Here is a 22,058-nt window from a genome sequence, read left to right as displayed (position 1 = left end):
TGTTTCTTAACATTTTTTCCATTTTAGCTTGTTTTTTGTATTTTTTTTTTGTCAGTCCATAAAAGTGGCGTAATACTCTGACAACATTGTTCACAGATATGCTATTTGTCAGCGGCCAACTGTGAATAGGTTTGAACCCACAACTGCAATATTTAAAATGGAATGTAATATTTGACACGCTCACAAAATTTGCTGGATTATTAGGGCAGTCATATGAGATAACGTCTGATGGCCACGGTTTCAGGCAGTCGCCTAATAGTATGGTATTTGTCAGCGACCAAGTGTCATTTGGTTCAACAAAACACTGGTGGCTGACTTTAAATGAAGTGGAATATTTGCAACGCTCCACAAAATTTCTGTATTATTACGGCAGTCATATGGATCACGTGCGTCTCATCATTGAAAAAAGTTCCTCTGCTTCCACAATATAGTAATATGAATAAAACTAAAAAAATCTGGCTGTATTCTGTGAACAAGCAAATGGAGCTGTAAAATGTTGTACACTGACACACTGCTACAATCTATAAATGGAGGACAATATTTTCCACATTCACTACAAATGGCTGGATTTGAACAGCAGTTATATGTGATACGTCTGACAGAGGACCACGGTTTTAAATTGCGGGCCTGTAGTTTACTGGGGTATGGACCATCTATAACTCCGAAGCATAGTAAAAACTTGAAGGACCTTCTATCTCATAGCCATTATGCCCCCCCAACCCCTTTTGGCTCCCGTCGCCCTCTGGTAGGCTGTTTTCCTTGTGGTCATTGTTCAGTCTGTACTAATATCATTCAGGCCACTACCTTCTCTACAGTTAATGGCACCCGTCAGTATGATATTTGACAGTATATCACGTGTGGCACCACACATGTGGTATATTATGCCACATGTGGGTGCCCCAGAGTGTATGTGGGACTCGCATCTAGAGAGTTACGCATAAGAACCAGGGAACACGTTCGTGATATTGAGGCCGCCGCAACTGTACTAGATACCACAACCCTCAAAATACTGCCTCGTCACTTCAGACAGTTTCACAATTGTAATGTGAAAACATTATCTGTCAGAGTCATAGACGTATTACATGGCGGTATTAGAGGTGGTAATCTCAGAAAAATACTCGCACAAAAAGAAGCATGCTGGATTATTACCTTGGGGTCAGTTGTTCCTAATGGTCTCAATGAAACTGTCAGCTTTGCCTCTTTCCTGTAGGCAATAATTTAAGCACAATTTTAGCTCAATGTTCTTACATGTGTCCCTTTTTTCCCTTAAGTAGTTTTTATTTGTATATTTACCCTTTTATGTTCTGTTTTATTTAACAGTCTTTGATCTGCATGGTACCTTCATGAACCCTGGCGGCCACACATCTTTAAGAATTTTCGCATCAATAAGGACCACTAACAATCATTTATATATATCTTTGTATTTTGGGATATTTGTTTATTATAGAACATGTGTGTTGTGTCCATTTCATATTAATATGTATTATGGTAGCGTGCGGTTCTTCTTATTTTTCCTCCTCCTTTTCAGCCATTGGTGATGCAGTGCGCATGCGTCGCCCTCTTGCCGCTATCTACCTCCCCTTGGTGACGCGTCCTGGCTCGTGCGCGGCGGGGGTGACGCTGCTGGTGGTGGCGTGATCGCGGGTATTTTGGGCACGCATGCGCCGATGGGCCTTGCTTGATTAGGAAGGTGCATATGGGTAATAAGACCCATGTGACTGGACCACGTGATCTCACGCAGGTCTTGGGCCTCCATAGAATGAGTGGGACGCCGCTCATTAGAAACACCCTTATTGGCTGAATTAAGGACATGTGAGAGGATGCCATGCATATTTAAAGGTCTTGGTATCTGAAGGTCTAAAACATGGCTAAAGATTTTCTATTACACTATATTTGACAGCATGAGTATGTCTATTGTCCTGTATTTATTAACATGGGATACTATTCGTATGAATTCTGGAAAATTTGGGCTAAGTGCTTTTTTATTTTTCTGTCTTTGTGTGCACTTTGTAGCAATTTTTGTAGATTGTATTTTTAACCATTATGATTAATAAAGTAACTTTTTATAAGAGCCATTAAGACTACATGTGTTCTCCAGTTTAAGTAATATGAATAAAACTAAAAAAATCTGGCTGTATTCTGCGAACAAGCAAATGGAGCTGTAAAATGGTGTACACTGACACACTGCTACAATCTATAAATGGAGGACAATATTTTCCACGTTCACTACAAATGTCTGGATTTGAACCGCAGTTATATGTGATACGTCTGACAGAGGACCACGGTTTTAAATTGTGGGCATGTAGTTTACTAATACTATTCTTCACAGCAATCTTGTGTGAATAGCTTCGCCGACACACTGCAACAAAATGGAAATGGGGGCCAATATTTTCTTCCACGCTCACTACAAATTTCTGGATTTTTATTGCTGTAATATGGAAAAGATCTGGCTGTATTCTGCTGTGCTAACAAGCAAATGGCCAGAAAAATTGTGTACTCTGGATTGCTTTTTAAGCAAATAATCAGGATTAAGATAAAAAAAACAAATAGCCCTGGCCCCTGATACCTGGGGCTATGTCTACAAATATCTGTAATATCAGCAGTCAGAACATGCAATGGACCCTCTTGTGCTGTATCATGCACTGCAGTCTGTCACATACCCTGCCTGCCTTGCTTTTTAAGCAAATTACCAGGATTAAGATAAAAAAATAGCCCTGGCCCCTAATATCTGGAGCTATGTCTACAAATATCTGTAATAGCAGGATCAGACAGAACGTGCAATGGACCCTCTTGCACTGCAATCTGCCACATAAACTGCCTGCCTCACTCCTGCTATCATCACTGAATATATGCAGCTGGATTAGTCCTCAGTAGGACTGTTAGTTCAGATGGACAGATATAGGTATATATATGTTGTGGAATACCTATACTAACTATGAACAAACAAATCTCTCCCTGACTCAGCAGCAGCTCTGCCTGTTTCCGGGGTAGACGGCGGCGAGCAACAAGCATAGCTGCACCAGGTCTTGTATACAGGTGCATCTCACAAAATTAGAATATCATCAAAAAGTTATATTATTTCAGTTCTTCAATAGAAAAAGTGAAACTCATATAATATATAGAGTCATTACAAACACAGTGATCTATTTCCAGTGTTTATTTCTGTTAATGTTAATGATTATGGCTTACAGCCAATGAAAACACAAAAGTCATTATCTCTGTAAATTAAAATGAACAAAAAACACCTGCAAAGGCTTCCTAAACGTTAAAAACAGTCTCTTAATCTGTTTCAATAGGCTCCACAATCATGGGGAAGACTGCTGACTTGACAGATGTCCGGAAGGCAGTCATTGACACACTCCACAAGGTCCCAGAGTTCCAATTTTCATTTGGAAATCAAGGTCCCAGGGTCTGGAGGAAGAGTGGAGAGGCACACAATCCAAGCTGCTTGAGGTCTAGTGTGAAGTTTCCACAATCATTGATGGTTTGGGGAGCCATGTCATCTGCTGGTGTAGGTCCACTGTGTTTTATCAAGACCGAAGTCAGCGCAGCCGTCTACCAGGAAATTTTAGAGCACTTCATGCTTCCCTCTGCCGACAAGCTTTTTGGAGATGGAAATTTCATTCTCCAGCAGGACTTGGCAGCTGTCCACACTGCCAAAAGTACCAATACCTGGTTTAAAAACAACAGTATCACTGTGCTTGATTGGCCAGAAAACTCGCATGACCTTAACCCCATAGAGAATCTATGGGGTATTGTCAAGAGGAAGATGAGAGACACCAGACCCAACAATGCAGATGAGCTGAAGGCTGGTATCAAAGCAACCAGGGCTTCCATAACACCTCAGCAGTGCCACAGGCTGATCGCCTCCATGCCACGCCACATTGATGCAGTAATTGATGCAAAAGGAGCCCCGACCAAGTAGTGAGTGCATTTACTGAACATACATTTCAGTAGGTCAACATTTCAGATTTTAAACTCTGGTATCCCCTGATGTCACGTCAATTTCCGGCTGCAGCCGGTCGTGATATAGTGACACGCACCACCCTGATTGATGGGCTGTGTGGGGCGCGGTGGATGCTGGGTGTGACGCTCAGGGTAACCCCGCCCACAACCCATCAATCAGGTGGGTGCGCTTCACTATGTCACGCCCGGCTGCAGCTGGAACTTGACGTGACATCAGCGGATACCTGAGGTGGCTGCAGCCGGGGATCACGTGATGCCTGTGAGCAGTCAGCAATAGCGCTGCTCACAGGCAAGAAGCACAACACAAGGTATTCACAAACTTATTTACACCATTTAAATACATTGGGGGCATTATCTATAGTAGTGGACAACATCTTTAATGTGCCTGCTGCGCATTGGTGCCACAGAACCCAGAAGGGTGCATGGATGGACTTCTCCACAAGAGGCCCTCACACATTCACACACCTCCACCCTACCACCTCAGACCAGCAGAGGGAGCCTGTTAGGGATATATATAGGGGGGGGGGGTGGAGCCAGGCAGCTCAGTGTAGTTTTCAGTAGAGCTCAGAGTGAGCTGAGAGCGTGCTGACGCTCAGAGAGCAGCGAAGAGGCAGCACGCTGGCTGCTGTGTTTAGGCGAGCCAAGGCCTACAGCATGTGTGAAGGCCTAGTGAGGGCCTTGAGTGGGCCGAAGGCGAGAGGAGAAGGCAGAAGTAGCAAGGGGGCAGAGGAGCATACCAGGCTCATGCTGCACATAACACATCTGCATATCTGGCTGCTATGGGCATAAAAGGGGACAAACTTATGGTGTGGCACCCATGCTCCCCTGACCTCAACCCCATTGAGAACCTCTGGAGCATCGTCAAAAGGAGTGTCTATGATGGCGGGAGGCAGTTCACATCTAAGCAACAACTCTGGGAGGGTATTCTGTCCTCATGCAAAACAATTAAAGCAGAAACCATCCAAAACCTGACAAATTCAATGGACGAGAGAGTTCAGAAGCTCCTTTCGAACAAGGGGTCCTATGTGCAAATGTAACATCACCTAGAATAAAGTTTTGAGTTGAAAACTGTTTGATTTCAGTTTTTAATAACCTGCTAATGCTTATAATTTGAAAAATGACCATTTTTTTGTTCTTTATTAAAATGAAAAGGTTGAAAACTGTGCTGTGCATAATAATTTGGAACATGCATTTTGAGTGCAGTTTGAGTTTTTTATTTTTTTAAAAATATACTGTTATCATAGGCAGTTTGTACAAAAACCTTTCAATTGTACTCTAATAGTTATTTGACTGGAAAATTACAATGACTGCAATTCATATAGGTAATTTGGGAAAATCTGAGAAAATATTATTTGCATAATAATTTGGAACACAGTGTAGGTATCCGCTCGATCCGACGGCATACGACGCCAGTGCACCAGGGAGGAACCGAGCAGAGGGACCAGGGTCTACTCCAGGTCAGACTCCGGACACGGCTGTTGACCCACACCGAGGAATACAGGAACAGGCAGGTTAGGCTGGCACACCGACTGGTGGGTATAGGTAGACACGGCTGGTATGCAGACGGGTGGACGCTGGCAGGTACGGTCGGTATGCAGGCAGGAGGATGCTGGTAAGCATGACTGGTATGCAGGCAAGGAGGTACTGGCAGGTTGGAGCACAAAGAGGATAGGACCCAGTACAGACTGGGGCTCAGGAACAGAACCGCAGATGCGGTGGACAAATACAGCAGAGTGAGGCCGCCCGGAGCGGCGAGCAAAAGCAGAGCAAGACGAGACCGCCTGGAGCGGTGAGCGAGAGTAGAGCAGGACGAGGCCGCCTGGAGCGGTGAGCGAGAGTAGAGCAGGACGAGGCCACCTGGAGCAGTGAGCAAGAGTCGGAGCAGAGCGAGACTGCCGGAGCAGGGAGCAAAGGGTCAGAGCAGAGCGAGACTGCCGGAGCAGAGAGCAAAGGATCAGAGCAGAACGAGACTGCCGGAGCAGCGAGCAAAGGGTCAGAGCAGAGTGGAAACCGCAGGAGCGGTGAGCAAAGCAGAGCAGAGCGGAAACCGCAGGAGCGGTGAGCAAAGCAGAGCAGAGCGGAAACCGCAGGAGCGGTGACCAAGGCAGAGCAGGCTAGAACCGCCGGAGTGGTGAGCAAGGCAGAGCAGGCTAGAACCGCCGGGGCGGTGAGCAAGGCAGAGCAGGCTAGAACCGCCGTGGCGGTGAGCAAGGCAGAGCAGGCTAGAAGCGCCGGAGCGACGAGCAAGACAGGGCAGAGGGGACAGGGCTGTGTTCACACGGAACAGACAGGAAAGGAAAGGCAGAACCAGATACCCACAGGGTACTTGCAGTGAAGTAGCGAGTGGACCACAAACTCACAAACGGAAGTACAGAGACAACGAGCAAGAGTAGGCAAGAGTTCAGACTCTGCAGAAAAAGGGGAGATAGAGCGTAGAGAGAAATGGGAAACAGGCTGGAAGATAGTTAGGGCAGGAACAGACACTGGGAAAAGATACAGACAACAGATCTAGGTATGCGGCCCCTAGAGGGCAGAAGGAACAGGCTAAGAGCGCGTTCACACGGGCCTGGAATTACAGCCTCCAGGAAAGGCAGCTGGCTAGAGTACACAGACAGGACACAGTTCAGACACGGGAACTGATACCGCAAGGCAGGAAACATAGAAAGGACCTGGCACTTCAGTGACAAGGAGTCAACTGAAAGAACAAGATGCTCAGGCAAGGATTCCAGGGAGGAGCTGGGTTAAATACCAGGTGACAGACAGAAATAGGCTGAGGACGCATTAGGGGTGGGTCTGCAGCAGCTATAAGAAACAGGAAGTTCAGCGGGCATCGCCCTAAGCAGACAGAGCAGAGCAGAGCAGACAACATGGAAAGAAGCCAAAGTGACAGTCTGGACTGGAAATCAAGTGCATGCTCTTGCACAGTGGGAGATGGACCACTATGCAAGGACGCCGCCAGGTATGTTACAGTACCCCCCCCTTACGCCACCTCTTCTTCAAGCCTGCCAGAATCTTCCGCAGGTGATTCGAGGGTCAATCCTTCACTTCAAGGAGATTACTTCTACTGTCCACAGAAAAAAATGGTCTCATCTGGGGAGCTGGGATGCTACCTCCTATCCAGCCATCCTCAGCAACAGACGAAACGGGTGGAGTACCAGGAACAGAACACAAGGAAGTCTCTCTCCACATATTTTCAGGTGGCACCCCAGAGGGTACAGGAGACAACTGGAAGTCCTCCGCCGGGTTGGAGGGGGGCAGAGACTCGGGGGTAACCTCTGCTTCGGGGTACATATTGTCAAGCTCACAGGATGAAATGAGCGAGGTATCAGGTACAAGGTGTAGAAAAGTCACTGTCTCTTTGTTATGTGGTGGTACCCCAGAGGATTCAGGAAACAACTGGGGGTACTCCGCCGGGTTTGAGGGGTTCCGAGACTCGGAGGTAACCTCCGCTTCGGAGTACACTTGTTCAGACTCACTGGATGAAGTAGGCGAGGTATCAGGTACCGAGTATAGGAGAGTCTCTGTCCATTCGCTATCAGGTAGCACCCCGAAGGGTTCAGGAGACACCTGGAGGTCCTCCGCCAGGTCAGAGGAGTGCAGAGACTCGGGGGTAACCTCTGCTTCGGAGTACACTAGGTCGGACTCACTGGAAGAAGCGGGCGAGGTACCAGGTACCGAGTATAGGAGAGTCTCTGTCCATTCGCCATCAGGTAGCACCCCAAAGGGTTCAGGAGACACCTGGAGGTCCTCCGCCGGGTCAGAGGAGTGCAGAGACTTGGGGGTTACCTCTGCTTCAGAGTACACTAGGTCGGACTCACTGGAAGAAGCGGGCGAGGTATCAGGTACCGAGTATAGGAGAGTCTCTGTCCATTCGCTACCAGGTAGCACCCCGAAGGGTTATGGAGACAACTGGAGGTCCTCCGCCTGGTCGGAAGGGTGTAGAGTCTGGGGGTTAACTACCGCTTTGAGGTACCCATTGTCAGGCTCACAGGACGGAGCGGACGAAGTATCGGGTACCGGGTGTAGGGAAGTCTCTCTCCATTTGTCATCAGGTGGTATCCCGGAGGATTCAGGAGGCAACAGGGGATCCTCCGCCAGGTAGTAGAGGTGCACAGGCTCGGAGGTAATCACTGCTTCGGAGTACCCTTGGACAGGCTCACCGGTAAAAGTGGGTGAAGCATCAGATACCGGGTGCAGGAAGTCCTCCTGGGTGGATTCTAGGTGGGCAGAAGTCTCTTCGGGCAGGAGAACTGGTGCGCTACCCACGCACATTACCCGTCGGGGCTGCTCCGGGATACAGGGAAATGAAGCTTCAGCAGGGACTTCAAGGTTGGGATCAGGAGGTCTTTGGGAGGACAGACCCTGGCGTGACGGCTTGCCTCTACGCCTAGCACGTCTGGACTGCCTCTTGAGGTTGGGAGAAGTATTCCGGAGAGCGTAGTCATCCTGTGTGGATTCTGGATGGGCAGTAGTCTCTTTGGGCAGGAGGACTAGTGCGCTACCCACACACATTACCCATCGGGGCTGCTCTGGGATATTGGGAAGTGAAGCTTCAGCAGGAGCCTCCGGGTTAGGGTCATCGAAGACCATTAGAAAGGCCACTAGGAAGGCCTGCAGGTCCAGGACGATAGGATCCTGTGCGTCCCATAGGGGGGTGATCCATTTCAAGGCATCACCCGCTAGGTAAGACATCATGAATCCCACCTTAACCCGATCGGTGGGAAAACAAAGAGGGTAGAACTTGAAGTGTAGCAAGCATTGCTCCACAAATGCACGACTCTGTCCTGGATCCCCATAGTACCGTGGCGGATCCGCAGGAACGAGTGCAGAAAGCTCCATCTGGACGGGTGTGTAATTTGCCTGGAACTCAGCTAAAGAAAATTTTTTATTTATTTATTTTTAATGCACGTATTCGCTGGAAAACGTCTCAGAGAGCGAAGGCCGTGGGGCTCCACGGGAACCATGGCCTGAGCATGCTGTAATGCACACGCCCGGACTGACTGGCATGTACGTGTTTAGTGGTTCCACTGTGCCATGAACCGGAGAGTGCCTGGAGGGGCGTAACTAGGTATCCGCTCGATCCGACCAAGGTCGCACGACGGCATACGACGCCAGTGCACCAGGGAGGAACCGAGCAGAGGGACCAGGGTCTACTCCAGGTCAGACTCCGGACACGGCTGTTGACCCACACCGAGGAATACAGGAACAGGCAGGTTAGGCTGGCACACCGACTGGTGGGTATAGGCAGACACGGCTGGTATGCAGACGGGTGGACGCTGGCAGGTACGGTCGGTATGCAGGCAGGAGGATGCTGGTAAGCACGACTGGTATGCAGGCAAGGAGGTACTGGCAGGTTGGAGCACAAAGAGGATAGGACCCAGTACAGACTGGGGCTCAGGAACAGAACCGCAGATGCGGTGGACAAACACAGCAGAGTGAGGCCGCCCGGAGGGCGAGCAAAAGCAGAGCAAGATGAGACCGCCTGGAGTGGTGAGCGAGAGTAGAGCAGGACGAGGCCGCCTGGAGCGGTGAGCGAGAGTAGAGCAGGATGAGGCCGCCTGGAGCAGTGAGCAAGAGTCAGAGCAGAGCGAGACTGCCGGAGCAGGGAGCAAAGGGTCAGAGCAGAGCGAGACGGCCGGAGCAACAAGCAAAGGATCAGAGCAGAACGAGACTGCCGGAGTAGCGAGCAAAGGGTCAGAGCAGAGCGGAAACCGCAGGAGCGGTGAGCAAAGCAGAGCAGAGCGGAAACCGCGGGAGCGGTGAGCAAGGCAGAGCAGAGCGGAAACCGCGGGAGCGGTGAGCAAGGCAGAGCAGAGCGGAAACCGCAGGAGCGGTGAGCAAGGCAGAGCAGAGTGGAAACCACAGGAGCGGTGAGCAAGGCAGAGCAGAGCGGAAACTGCAGGAGCAGTGAGCAAGGCAGAGCAGAGCGGAAACCACAGGAGCGGTGAGCAAGGCAGAGCAGAGCGGAAACGGCAGGGGCGGTGAGCAAGGCAGAGCAGGCTAGAACCGCCGTAGCGGTGAGCACGGCAGAGCAGGCTAGAACCGCCAGGGCGGTGAGCAAGGCAGAGCAGGCTAGAACCGCCGGGGAGGTGAGCAAGGCAGAGCAGGCTAGAACTGCCGGAGCGACGAGCAAGGCAGGGCAGAGGGGACAGGGCTCTGTTCACACGGAACAGACAGGAAGGGAAAGGGAGAACCAGATACCCACAGGGTACTTGCAGTGAAGTAGCGAGTGGACCACAAACTCACAAGGCAGGGCAGAGGGGACAGGGCTCTGTTCACACAGAACAGACAGAAAGGGAAAGGCAGAACCAGATACCCACAGGGTACTTGCAGTGAAGTAGTGAGTGGACCACAAACTCACAAACGGAAGTACAGAGACAACGAGCAAGAGTAGGTACGAGTTCAGACTCTTCAGAAAAAGGAGAGATAGAGCGTAGAGAGAAATGGGAAACAGGCTGGAAGATAGTTAGGGCAGGAACAGACACTGGGAAAAGATACAGACAACAGATCTAGGTATGCGGCCCCTAGAGGGCAGAAGGAACAGGCTAAGAGCGCGTTCACACGGGCCTGGAATTACAGCCTCCAGGAAAGGCAGCTGGCTAGAGTACACAGACAGGACACAGTTCAGACACGGGAACTGATACCGCAAGGCAGGAAACATAGACAGGACCTGGCACTTCAGTGACAAGGAGCCAACTGAAAGAACAAGATGCTCTGGCAAGGATTCCAGGGAGGAGCTGGGTTAAATACCAGGTGACAGACAGAAATAGGCTGAGGACGCATTAGGGGTGGGTCTACAGCAGCTACAAGAAACAGTAAGTTTAGCGGGCGTCGCCCTAAGCAGACAGAGCAGAGCAGAGCAGACAACATGGAAAGAAGCCAAAGTGACAGTCTGGACTGGAAATCAAGTGCGTGCTCTTGCACAGTGGGAGATGGACCACTATGCAAGGACGCCGCCAGGTATGTTACATATTCTATGACAGGCAAACAGAGAGCCGCTGTTGTACTAGGACAATTGACTGGTTGTCACGGGTGTGTCGCCACGAAGATCGTCACGATTACACAGCCTGACTTCTCGCAGCTGACTTTTTGGTGCTTTGTGTTTTTCGGCAGTGAGGGAGTTAATTCTCTCTCTCTCTGTGCTAGACGAGGTCCAGCCTCGCCCAGCTGCAATCAATGCTGCTGTAGTGAGACTCCTTCAAATGCCTGCTGGTCTGTTAGGGAAGTGTCGGTGAAAGCATTTCATGCAGACTAACAGAGCGGATCGTGGTGTTTGGAGTTTCAGAGATAAGTGTATTTGGAGTGTTTTTTCCCTTCCTCGCTTTATCATTTATCTCCTTTCCCGTTGGTGTTCCCTCTGTTGTAGTTGTGTAGTTTTTGTATGCAAGGTGGTTTTGGTTTTTCCCTTGTACTGTCTCGTTCGTCTAAGTACTGTGTGTGGGCATATTATTACTTGTCCCCTTTTGTTGTGATCGGGGTCCTTCTCAGGACTAGATTACTTAGGTGCAGGGATCCTCAGGAGGTAGGGGTTACGCTGGCGGCCTGGACCTCTGTACCTTTAACAGTACCTCCAGGTTGAGGGATTAGTCAGGGCCCCAGCTTAGGGTCAGCCTAGGCCCCCTACCTCCAGTATACAGAGACAGCGTGACATTTTCACCGACCACTTAGTTTTTCTCCAGCTACCATGGATCCAGTAGCCGGTCTAGCTCGGCAGTTGCAGAGTTTGTCCATGGAGCTGGCAGACGTTAGGTCCAAGGTTTTGTATCCTCAGGAGCAAGCCGGACCAGAACCTAAAGTAGCTCTCCCTGACAGGTTCACTGGGGGGCGGGACAAGTTTTTTGTTTTCCGGGAGGCATGCAAGTTGTACTTTCGGCTGCGGCCTCGGTCATCGGGGAGTGAAGAACAAAGGGTGGGAATTGTCATCTCGCTCCTACAAGGGGACCCACAATCTTGGGCGTTCTCTCTTCCCCCGGGCTCCCCGGCTCTCCAGTCAGTGGATAGGTTTTTCGCTGCTCTGGGACTCGTATATGATGACCCAGATCGGATCTCCCTTGCTGAGTCTAAGTTACGTAGGATCCAGCAGGGAGATCGTCCGGCGGAGGAATTCTGTTCGGAGTTCCGTAGGTGGGCCACGGACACCCAGTGGAATGACCCGGCTCTTAGGAGCCAGTTTTGTCAAGGTTTATCCGACAAATTACAGGATGTGTTGGCACAGTATGACTCTCCCGCGTCACTGGAAGCCGCTATGGCCCTTGCTATTCGCGTTGACAGACGGCTTCGGGAGGGGTGCGGGATAACTCTACCCCCTGTGATGACTCCACCTCCTACAAGGTCCCCTCATATGGTGGTTCCCCTGGTCAGTCCAGAGGAGCCTATGCAATTAGGAGGGACATCATTTCGGGGGAGGGGACCGGTGGTGCGCCATAAGACAGGAAGGTGTTTCTTCTGCGGGAGAAAGGGACATTTTATTGGGGGGTGTCCATCCCGTCCCTTGCAGAGTGAAGAGTCGTCGGAAAACTGTTGATCCCAGGTTGTGTGGTGGACGGCAATCTGGGAGTAGGTATTTCGTCCCTAGGTTCGTCTCAGTTTCTCGTACCGGCGGAGGTGGTGGTGGGTACGAGAACTGAGAGGATATCTGTTCTTCTGGATAGTGGGTCCGGGGCTAATCTGGTTGATGCTCGGTTTGCCCGGGTTCAAGGTATGCGATTGAGTGAGTTGGCTAAACCCATCCCCATATTCTCGATCGATGCCAGGCCTCTCGGTCAGGGAAGTTTTTTGCAAGCTGTGCATGACGTAAAACTTCAAGTGGGGGCGATACATAAAGAACTGTTGTCTTGCTACGTGTTGGAGGGTCTTCCCACTCCTATAGTGTTGGGCCTTCCTTGGTTAACTAAGCATAACCCGGTTATTAATTGGCAAACCAGAGAGATAAGCCAATGGAGTAAATTCTGTAATAAAAACTGCATGAACACGGTCATCGGTGCGGTTACTCCTTGGGTCTTACCTCCATTTCTGGCGGACTTTGAGGATGTATTCTCGGAGAAAGGGTGTCAGGAACTACCTCCTCATCGCGAGTATGACTGTTCTGTAAAACTGCTCCCTGAGGCCAAGTTACCTAAAGCTAGGTTGTATAACCTTTCTGTTCCTGAGAGGCAGGCCATGAAGGATTATATTTCAGAAAGTTTGGCTAAGGGGCATATTAGACCTTCATCTTCACCGGTGGCTGCGGGGTTCTTCTTTGTTAAGAAGAAAGATGGAGGCCTACGCCCTTGCCTGGATTTCCGTGAACTTAATCGGATTACGGTCCGAGATCCGTATCCGCTCCCACTTATTCCCGATCTCTTTAATCAGATCGTGGGCGCCAAATGGTTCTCTAAGTTGGATCTCAGGGGGGCGTACAATCTGATTAGGATGAAGGAGGGGGATGAGTGGAAGACTGCGTTTAACACTCCGGAGGGGCATTATGAGAACCTTGTCATGCCATTCGGTCTGACTAATGCCCCGGCGGTGTTCCAACACATTGTTAATGACATTTTTCGCCGCCTGGTGGGACAGTTTGTTGTCATATATCTGGATGATATCTTAATTTACTCGCCGGATCTGGTGTCTCATCAGGAGCACGTTAGGCAGGTGTTACAGATCTTGCGGGATAATAAACTGTATGCCAAATGGGAAAAGTGTGTGTTCGCCGTACAGGAACTCCAGTTTTTAGGCTTCCTGGTTTCAGCGTCCGGTTTTCGTATGGACCCTGGGAAAGTGCGGGCAGTTCTTGAGTGGGATCGGCCAGAGAATCTTAAGGCACTACAACGTTTCCTGGGGTTTGCTAATTATTACCGGAAGTTCATTTGTAATTTCTCGTCCATGGTTAAGCCTCTCACAGACATGACTAAAAAGGGGACGGATTTTTCTAGGTGGTCTGACAAGGCTTGTCAAGCATTCTCCTCCTTGAAAAAATGTTTTGCCTCGGCACCCATACTCATTCAACCTGATGCGTCACAGCCATTCATTGTAGAGGTAGACGCTTCCGAGGTAGGGGTGGGAGCAGTATTGTCACAAGGTTCGTCCCCTGGTAAGTGGCATCCGTGCGCCTTTTTCTCTAAAAAATTGTCGTCCGCTGAGAGGAATTACGATGTCGGCAATAGGGAACTCTTGGCCATTAAGTTAGCTTTTGAGGAGTGGCGCCATTTTTTGGAGGGGGCAGTCCATCCGGTCACCGTCATCACCGATCACAAGAACCTGCTATATCTGGAGTCCGCGAAACTTCTGAATCCCAGACAAGCTAGGTGGTCATTGTTTTTTACCAGGTTTAATTTTGTCGTTACATATCGTCCTGGGTCAAAAAATGTAAAGGCGGATGCCTTATCTCGTAGTTTCCCTGGGGCCGGGAATACGGACGACCCGATTCCTATCCTTCAGGAGGGGGTGGTGGTTTCGGCAGTATGCTCTGAGCTGGAGAAGGAGGTATTGGAGGCTCAGGGGGACGCCCCTGTTGGACCTCCGGGGAGACTGTTTGTTCCAGATCAGTTGCGACAAAAGGTGATCGAGGCACACCATAACTCAGTTTTTGCAGGACACCCGGGGAGTAGAGCAACTGTGGATCTCCTCTCGCGTCGGTTTTGGTGGCCTAACTTACATAAGGAGGTGGTAACTTTTGTCGCGTCCTGTGGGGTTTGTGCGCGCTCTAAGACCTCACATACCCGTCCTTCTGGGGCCCTCTTACCTTTGAAGATCCCGGAGCGTCCTTGGACTCATCTGTCTATGGACTTTATTACGGACCTCCCTCCGTCTTCGGGTAAAACGGTCATACTCGTTGTAGTGGACAGGTTCAGCAAGATGGCACATTTTATCGCTCTTCCGGCTCTCCCTAATGCTAAAACTCTTGCGCAGGTGTTCATTGGGGAGATTGTGAGGCTTCACGGGGTACCCTCCGAGGTGGTGTCTGATCGGGGGTCTCAGTTTGTGTCCAAGTTCTGGAAGGCGTTTTGTGCACGGCGGGGGATGCATTTGTCGTTCTCATCGGCTTTTCATCCTCAGACCAATGGTCAGACGGAACGTATGAACCAGAGCTTGGAGACATATCTCCGGTGTTTTGTGTCAGAGAACCAGGAGGACTGGGCTTCTTTCTTACCTCTGGCAGAGTTTGCTCTTAATAATAGGCGGAGCGAGTCCACTGGTAAGTCCCCGTTTTTTGGGGCATATGGTTTTCACCCCCAGTTTTGTACTTTCAGTAGGGGGGGCTCTTCGGGGGTTCCTGAGGAGGAACGATTTTCCTCATCACTCGCTTCCGTATGGAGAGGGGTGCTGAAGAATCTGAATACTATGGGGAACCGATACAAACGTATGGCTGATAGGAGGAGAGTGTCTGGTCCGGACCTAAGTGTGAACGATCGGGTATGGTTGTCTACCAGGAATATAAAACTTAAGGTTCCCTCCTGGAAACTGGGTCCCAGGTTCATCGGGCCGTACAGAATCAGTTCTATTATTAATCCGGTGGCATTCCGTCTTGACCTCCCCCCTACGTTTAAAATTCACAACGTGTTCCACAGATCGTTGCTTAAGAGGTATGTGGCGCCGGTGGTACCGTCACCTTTACCTCCCCCTCCAGTGGTGGTCAAGGGTAACTTGGAGTTCCAGGTATCGAGGGTCATCGATTCACGCTTTAATCGCCGGTCCCTTCAGTACCTGGTTCATTGGAAAGGGTATGGTCCTGAGGAGAGGATGTGGGTTCCTGCGTCGGATATTAACGCAGACCGATTAGTTCGGGCCTTCCACACGACTCACCAGGATAAACCTGGCCCTGAGGGTCCGGAGGCCCCTCGTAGAAGGGGGGGTACTGTCACGGGTGTGTCGCCACGAAGATCGTCACGATTACACAGCCTGACTTCTCGCAGCTGACTTTTTGGTGCTTTGTGTTTTTCGGCAGTGAGGGAGTTAATTCTCTCTCTCTCTGTGCTAGACGAGGTCCAGCCTCGCCCAGCTGCAATCAATGCTGCTGTAGTGAGACTCCTTCAAATGCCTGCTGGTCTGTTAGGGAAGTGTCGGTGAAAGCATTTCATGCAGACTAACAGAGCGGATCGTGGTGTTTGGAGTTTCAGAGATAAGTGTATTTGGAGTGTTTTTTCCCTTCCTCGCTTTATCATTTATCTCCTTTCCCGTTGGTGTTCCCTCTGTTGTAGTTGTGTAGTTTTTGTATGCAAGGTAGTTTTGGTTTTTCCCTTGTACTGTCTCGTTCGTCTAAGTACTGTGTGTGGGCATATTATTACTTGTCCCCTTTTGTTGTGATCGGGGTCCTTCTCAGGACTAGATTACTTAGGTGCAGGGATCCTCAGGAGGTAGGGGTTACGCTGGCGGCCTGGACCTCTGTACCTTTAACAGTACCTCCAGGTTGAGGGATTAGTCAGGGCCCCAGCTTAGGGTCAGCTTAGGCCCCCTACCTCCAGTATACAGAGACAGCGTGACACTGGTGCCGCAGAGCGGGAAGTTGAAGCCTGGCCAGCTGCAGACCAGGAATCAGTATCCATCATCTTTAAGAGACTGCAAACTGTGTTTGAAAACCGCACTGAGACAGATCTCCGGATGAAGTTCTACCACTGTGTCCAGAAACCTGAGGACAGTGTCCGGTACTACTCCTGGTGCGCGCAGGAAGCCCTGCGGGCCCTGAAACAGGTTAGTCCAGCCAGCATACAAAACGAAAATAAAATGCTGACGGAACAGTTCATCCGGGGGTTGAGGTCCCAGGAGGAGAGCAGGACTGTACGGTGGTGGGCCTTAGACCATCCAGGTGACACCTTTGACACCCTTAAGGACATGGCTATAAAGGGTCTGCAACCCCAGGAAACAACAGATACTGCTATCCAGCATTACCAGGGTGGGGCCACCCAAGTGCCCGCAGCATCCACTGCTCCTTCAGTAACGGCTGAAACAAAGATGCAAACAGTGCCTCCTAGCGCGCTGGACAGCCTATGCTCTGAAGTGCACCAGTTAAGTAAAACCCTGGCCACTGTCCTGAGCACCCTGCAGCCACAGACGGAGCCTGAGCCGGAGGGAAGGATCCTACTTGCCGACAGCCCTGAGGACGTCCCCTGGATGAGGAGGAAAAGGAGGACAACGCCACCCCGTAGGAGGACAACGCCACCCCGGAGGAGGACAACGCCACCCCGTGGGAAGACCAAAGACCAACGTCGCCCTCCAGGAGAATTCATCTGCTACCGCTGCCAGAAGGCAGGCCATACAGTGCGGAACTGTCCTTTAAACGAGCAAACCCTGGGGCCGAGGGCCGACACCCAGGAGTAGATCAAGCAGGCCCATCAGGTTCATGGGAGGAAGACCTTTCCTGTCCATTGTGCTGGATGGCATCGCGACACCTGCCCTGCTGGACACTGGATCTCAGGTAACCATCATACCCGATGTCCTCTGCAAAAGGTACTGGTCTGTAGATGAACTCCAGCCGCCAGCCCCGAACCTCTCCGTGTATGCCTCTAACGGCCTTCCTCTTAACCTAGTAGGGGTTAAGAACGTGACAGTGAAGGTGGGGAGAGCGGAACTAAAGGACTGATTGTAGTGGAGTCTAATCCTGGTGATACAGACTTGTATATGATACTTGGTACAAATATTGTCGGTAACTGTTTGGGAGAAGTGTTGTTTTTGCTCCAACTGATTGCTGACACCGCCAAACCAGGGCAGAGGAGGGTGCTCCAGAAAGAGATCCGAGCCCTTATGTACCAGCAACAGGTAAAGCTAACAAGTGGTGAAATTGGTAATGTACGGGTGACAGACCCGATACCCATTGTGACCCCCCATGAGTGAAATGCTGATTTGGTGTAGGGCAGCAATGGGTCTCAAGGGACAGAACTACCAGGTGGTAGTGGAGCCCATTAGCTCAGAGCACAGGCCTACACTCTTAACTGCCAGAGGGGTGGTAGATGTATGCAATGGGAGGGTACCCATACGTCTCCTAAATTGTGGGGAGGATGAAGTCAAATTACCACGATATGCCACTGTTGCCAGATTGTACACTGTAAATAACAACGCTATCCACACCGTGGAGTCCTTAACCTCACCAGACAGAGTGGAGGATAACGACTCGGAAACCCAGTTGGAGGATTGGTGTCAACAGCTCCATGTTGGGACTGACGCCACTCCTGTCCATCAAAAACAAGGTGTACACAGGGTGGTTCAGGAGTACGAGGGAGTATTCAGCAAACACCCACTTGATTTCGGGAGGATTAAAGGGGTACAACACCATATGCTCACAGGTGACCATCCACCCATCAAAGAATGTTACAGGCCCATACCACTAGCACAATACCAGAAAGCGAAGGAAATGTTGCATGACATGAGGAAGGCAGGGGTAATAAGAGATAGCTGTAGCCCCTGGGCAGCTCCCCTGGTCCTAGTCAGGAAAAAGGATGGAAGCATGAGGATGTGTGTAGATTACAGACAGGTAAATCGCATAACACACAAGGATGCATACCCTTTGCCCCGTATAGAGGAATCCCTGGCTGCACTAAAGTCTGCAAATTACTTCTCTACCCTTGACCTCTCTAGTGGGTACTGGCAAGTAGCAGTTGCTGAGGAGGACCGAGAGAAGACGGCCTTCACTATCCTGATGGGACTCTGCGAGTTCAACAGTATGCCGTTCGGACTCTGCAACGCCCCGGGAACGTTACAGAGATTGATGGAGAGCTGTTTGGGACACCGTAACTTCGAGACCATGCTGCTATACCTGGAAGACGTGATAGTGTACTCCAAGACGTATGAGGACCATTTGAAGCACCTGGCGGAGGTATTTGAGCCGTTGTCCCGGTATGGGATGAAATTGAAGCCTTCCAAGTGCCACCTGCTCAAACAGAAGGTTCAGTACCTGGGGCACATCGTCAGTCCAGAAGGAGTAGCACCAGACCCGGAGAAAGTCACTGCCATCCAGAAATGGCCGGAACCGAAGAGTCTCAAGGAGGTATGTCAGTTCCTGGGACTGGTCAGGTATTACCCGAGGTTTGTAAAGGACTACACCAAGAAGGCAGCACCTTTGCAAGATCTCCTGGGAGGACAGTCCAACAGAGGCAAGAACCCCCCTCTTCCAGTGGGGTAAAGAGCAGGCTGAGTCCTTTGCAGTGATGAAAGAGATCCTGACTGGTGAAGAAATCCTGGCCTACCCTGACTACAGCCAACTGTTCCTGCTGTACGCTGATGCCAGCAACGAGGGACTAGGAGCTGTGCTGAGTCAGAACCAGTATGGCAAGGAGAAGGTGATCTCCTATGCTAGCAGGAAGCTTCGTCCAACCGAGAGAAATCCGGAAAACTATAACTCCTTTAAGTTGGAGTTCCTGGCCTTGATCTGGGCCATCACTGAACGATTCAAGCACTACTTGGCCTCCAGTAAATTCACGGCTTACACTGACAACAACCCCTTGACTCATCTAGAGACAGCTAAGTTGGGAGCCATGGAACAGCGTTGGATGGCCCGGCTGTCAAACTATCAGTTCACCATCAAGTACCGGGCAGGCCACAAGAACGCCAACGCCGATGCCCTATCCAGAATGCTGCACCAGTCGGAAACTGAAGAAGAAATGGATGACCTGGAGGAGATTGAGCTACCTGCCTTCCACAGAAATGGGATGGTCCACGAGCAGCGCACCTCCAGGAGGTATCGTGGTAAGACACTAAACCCTTTGCCTCACCACAGTTGGAAGGAGACCCAGGACAGTGACCCGGTTGTCAGCCGTATCAAAGATCTGATAACCCAGGAAGGTTCCTCCCTGGAGAAGGACGCGTCTCCACAAGCCAAGCAACTGTGGAATGAGAGAAGCCGGCTGTTCATCTATAGAGAGAAGCTATGCCTAAGGTATGTCAACCCTAGGACCCATGAGATGATATGGCAGATTGTAGTGCCCAGGACAGACATCCAGATGGTGTTGGAGGCCTACCACGATCAAGCAGGCCACTTTGGCTGGAAGAAGCTGGAAACCCTCCTGCAGAATCGGTTTTATTGGGTTGGAATGCGGAGTTCCATAGAGAGGTGGTGCCGGGATTGTTGACCCTGTAGCCTCAGAAGAAAAGACTACAGCAGCCAGAAGGCACCCCTGCAGTCCATCAAGACAACCCAGCCTCTGGAGATCGTCGCTCTGGATCACGTCAAGCTGTCACCCAGCAGGTCAGGCTACTCGTATGCCCTGACCATGGTGGATCACTACTCCCGGTTCCTGGTGGTAGCCCCCGTCAAGGATCTGACGGCAGAAACTGCAGCAAGGATGTTTCAAGCATACTTCTGCAGGCCCCATGGATACCCGGATAAGGTGCTGACGGATCAAGGCCCTGCCTTTGAAGCCGAGCTGTTCAAGGAGTTTTGCCATCTGTACGGGTGTAAGAAGATCCGGACTACACCGTACCACCCCCAAACCAATGGGTTATGTGAAAAGATGAATAACGTAGTCATCGACCTATTGAATACCTTACCTCTAGAAGAAAGAAACCAGTGGCCGAACAAACTACCTGACCTGGTAGATCTGTACAATCACATACCTGTGAGTTCCACCAATTGTACTCCAGCGTACCTCATGAGAGCGAGACCGGGAAAGTTGCCCATGGACCTGGATCTTGGAGTGGTAGAGCCAGAAGCAGATATGTCCACTGAAGACTGGGATACGACTCGACAGGAGCAGTACAGGAGAGTACAGGCCTGTGTCGAAGACAGTCTGAATAGGGTAAGAGACAAACAGGAAGCACAGTACAACAAGAGTGCACCAGCCGAACCCTTGACACCTGGAGAGGTTGTGCTAAAACGAAAAAGGATAAACCACAAACTTGACGACCAGTGGGAAAGAGAACCTTACACTGTGTTGAATTCCAGATTCGATAATAGGAAAACCTGTCTAGTTAGCAAAGACGGAGGAAGAACGACTGCAACGGTATCAAGAGACCATCTGAAGTTGTGTCCAAGTCTGTTGAAGCCCCAGGAGGAAGTGCCTCTCACCGTACCGGAGGAGCCTAAAGAAGAAGTACTCCATACTGCCTTAGGAGATTTCCCGGCAGATTGGCCTCAATTGGATGGAGCTGTAATAATACCTGTGCTACATTTCTACTAACAGCTAGAAGACCCTCCACTGCAAGTAAGACCTGTAAGTGCCCCAGAAGAGCCTGCTCAGGAAGAATCCCCGGAAGAAGGATCACCGGCAGAAGCAGAGCCAGTAGGCCCAGTAACCAGTGTACTTGCCAGTCCTGTAGAGAGGTTAAGTCAGTCTTGCAGTCCACCAACACCTAGAGTGGAAAATAGCGCAAGCATCCACACTACATGCATCCCAGAACTACGTAGGTCATCGCATAGCACAAAAGGCCAGACCCCTGTCAGGTATAAGGAGTAAGTAAAAAAAATACCGGCAGTATAAATAGTTATCCAGTAGGGTATTGCATAATGTTTATTGTATAAACTGAAAGATATGTGTTTATTTAGCAAACCGTAAGGGTATATATAAAGGACTCGGTGGCTGAGTGTAGCATCGGCGTCTCTGCCCCCTGCCAGGCAGAGACGCCGTCCCTCTCACCTCCCCACTGCCCGCGCGGCGTCCTCCCGCGCTCCTCTTCCTCCTGCTGCCGGCGCGCGCAGCTTCCCGGGCACTGTGCTTAGGGCGCGCGCGCACGCTCCCTCTCTCTTAAAGGGGCCGCGCACGTCGCCCTAAGGAGTCCCCGGCCAATAGCCGGAGGACCTCCCATATATAAGGCACCTCCTCCAAAACTGTTGCACAAGTATTGTTGCACAAGTATTCTTACCTCTGCTTCAGCCCTCAGGTCTAGTTGCCAGCCTGACTACTGTTCCAGTCCTCCAGCCTGACTACTCTCCAGCCCGACACTCTGTCTTCCGTTCAACCCGCCAGTCTGTCTATGGGCAAGCCCGCCTGCTTACCAGGAAGCACCTGCCAGTTACCTGCCTTCTACCTGCCGTGCCTGCTTGTCTGCTCACCTGGGAGCACTCGCCTGCTACCTGCCTGTTACCTGCTAGCCTACCTTGAGGCTCTGCCGTCACTTGCCGTGACCACCTGACTGCTAACCAAGAGACTTCAGCCTGCTTGGCCGTCACTTGCCGTGACCACCTGATA

Source organism: Phyllobates terribilis, unplaced genomic scaffold, assembly GCF_046119375.1.
Source record: "Phyllobates terribilis strain yellow unplaced genomic scaffold, ASM4611937v1 Scaffold_11__3_contigs__length_659146591, whole genome shotgun sequence".
NCBI lineage: Eukaryota > Metazoa > Chordata > Amphibia > Anura > Dendrobatidae > Phyllobates > Phyllobates terribilis.
This window is presented reverse-complemented; position numbering follows the sequence as displayed.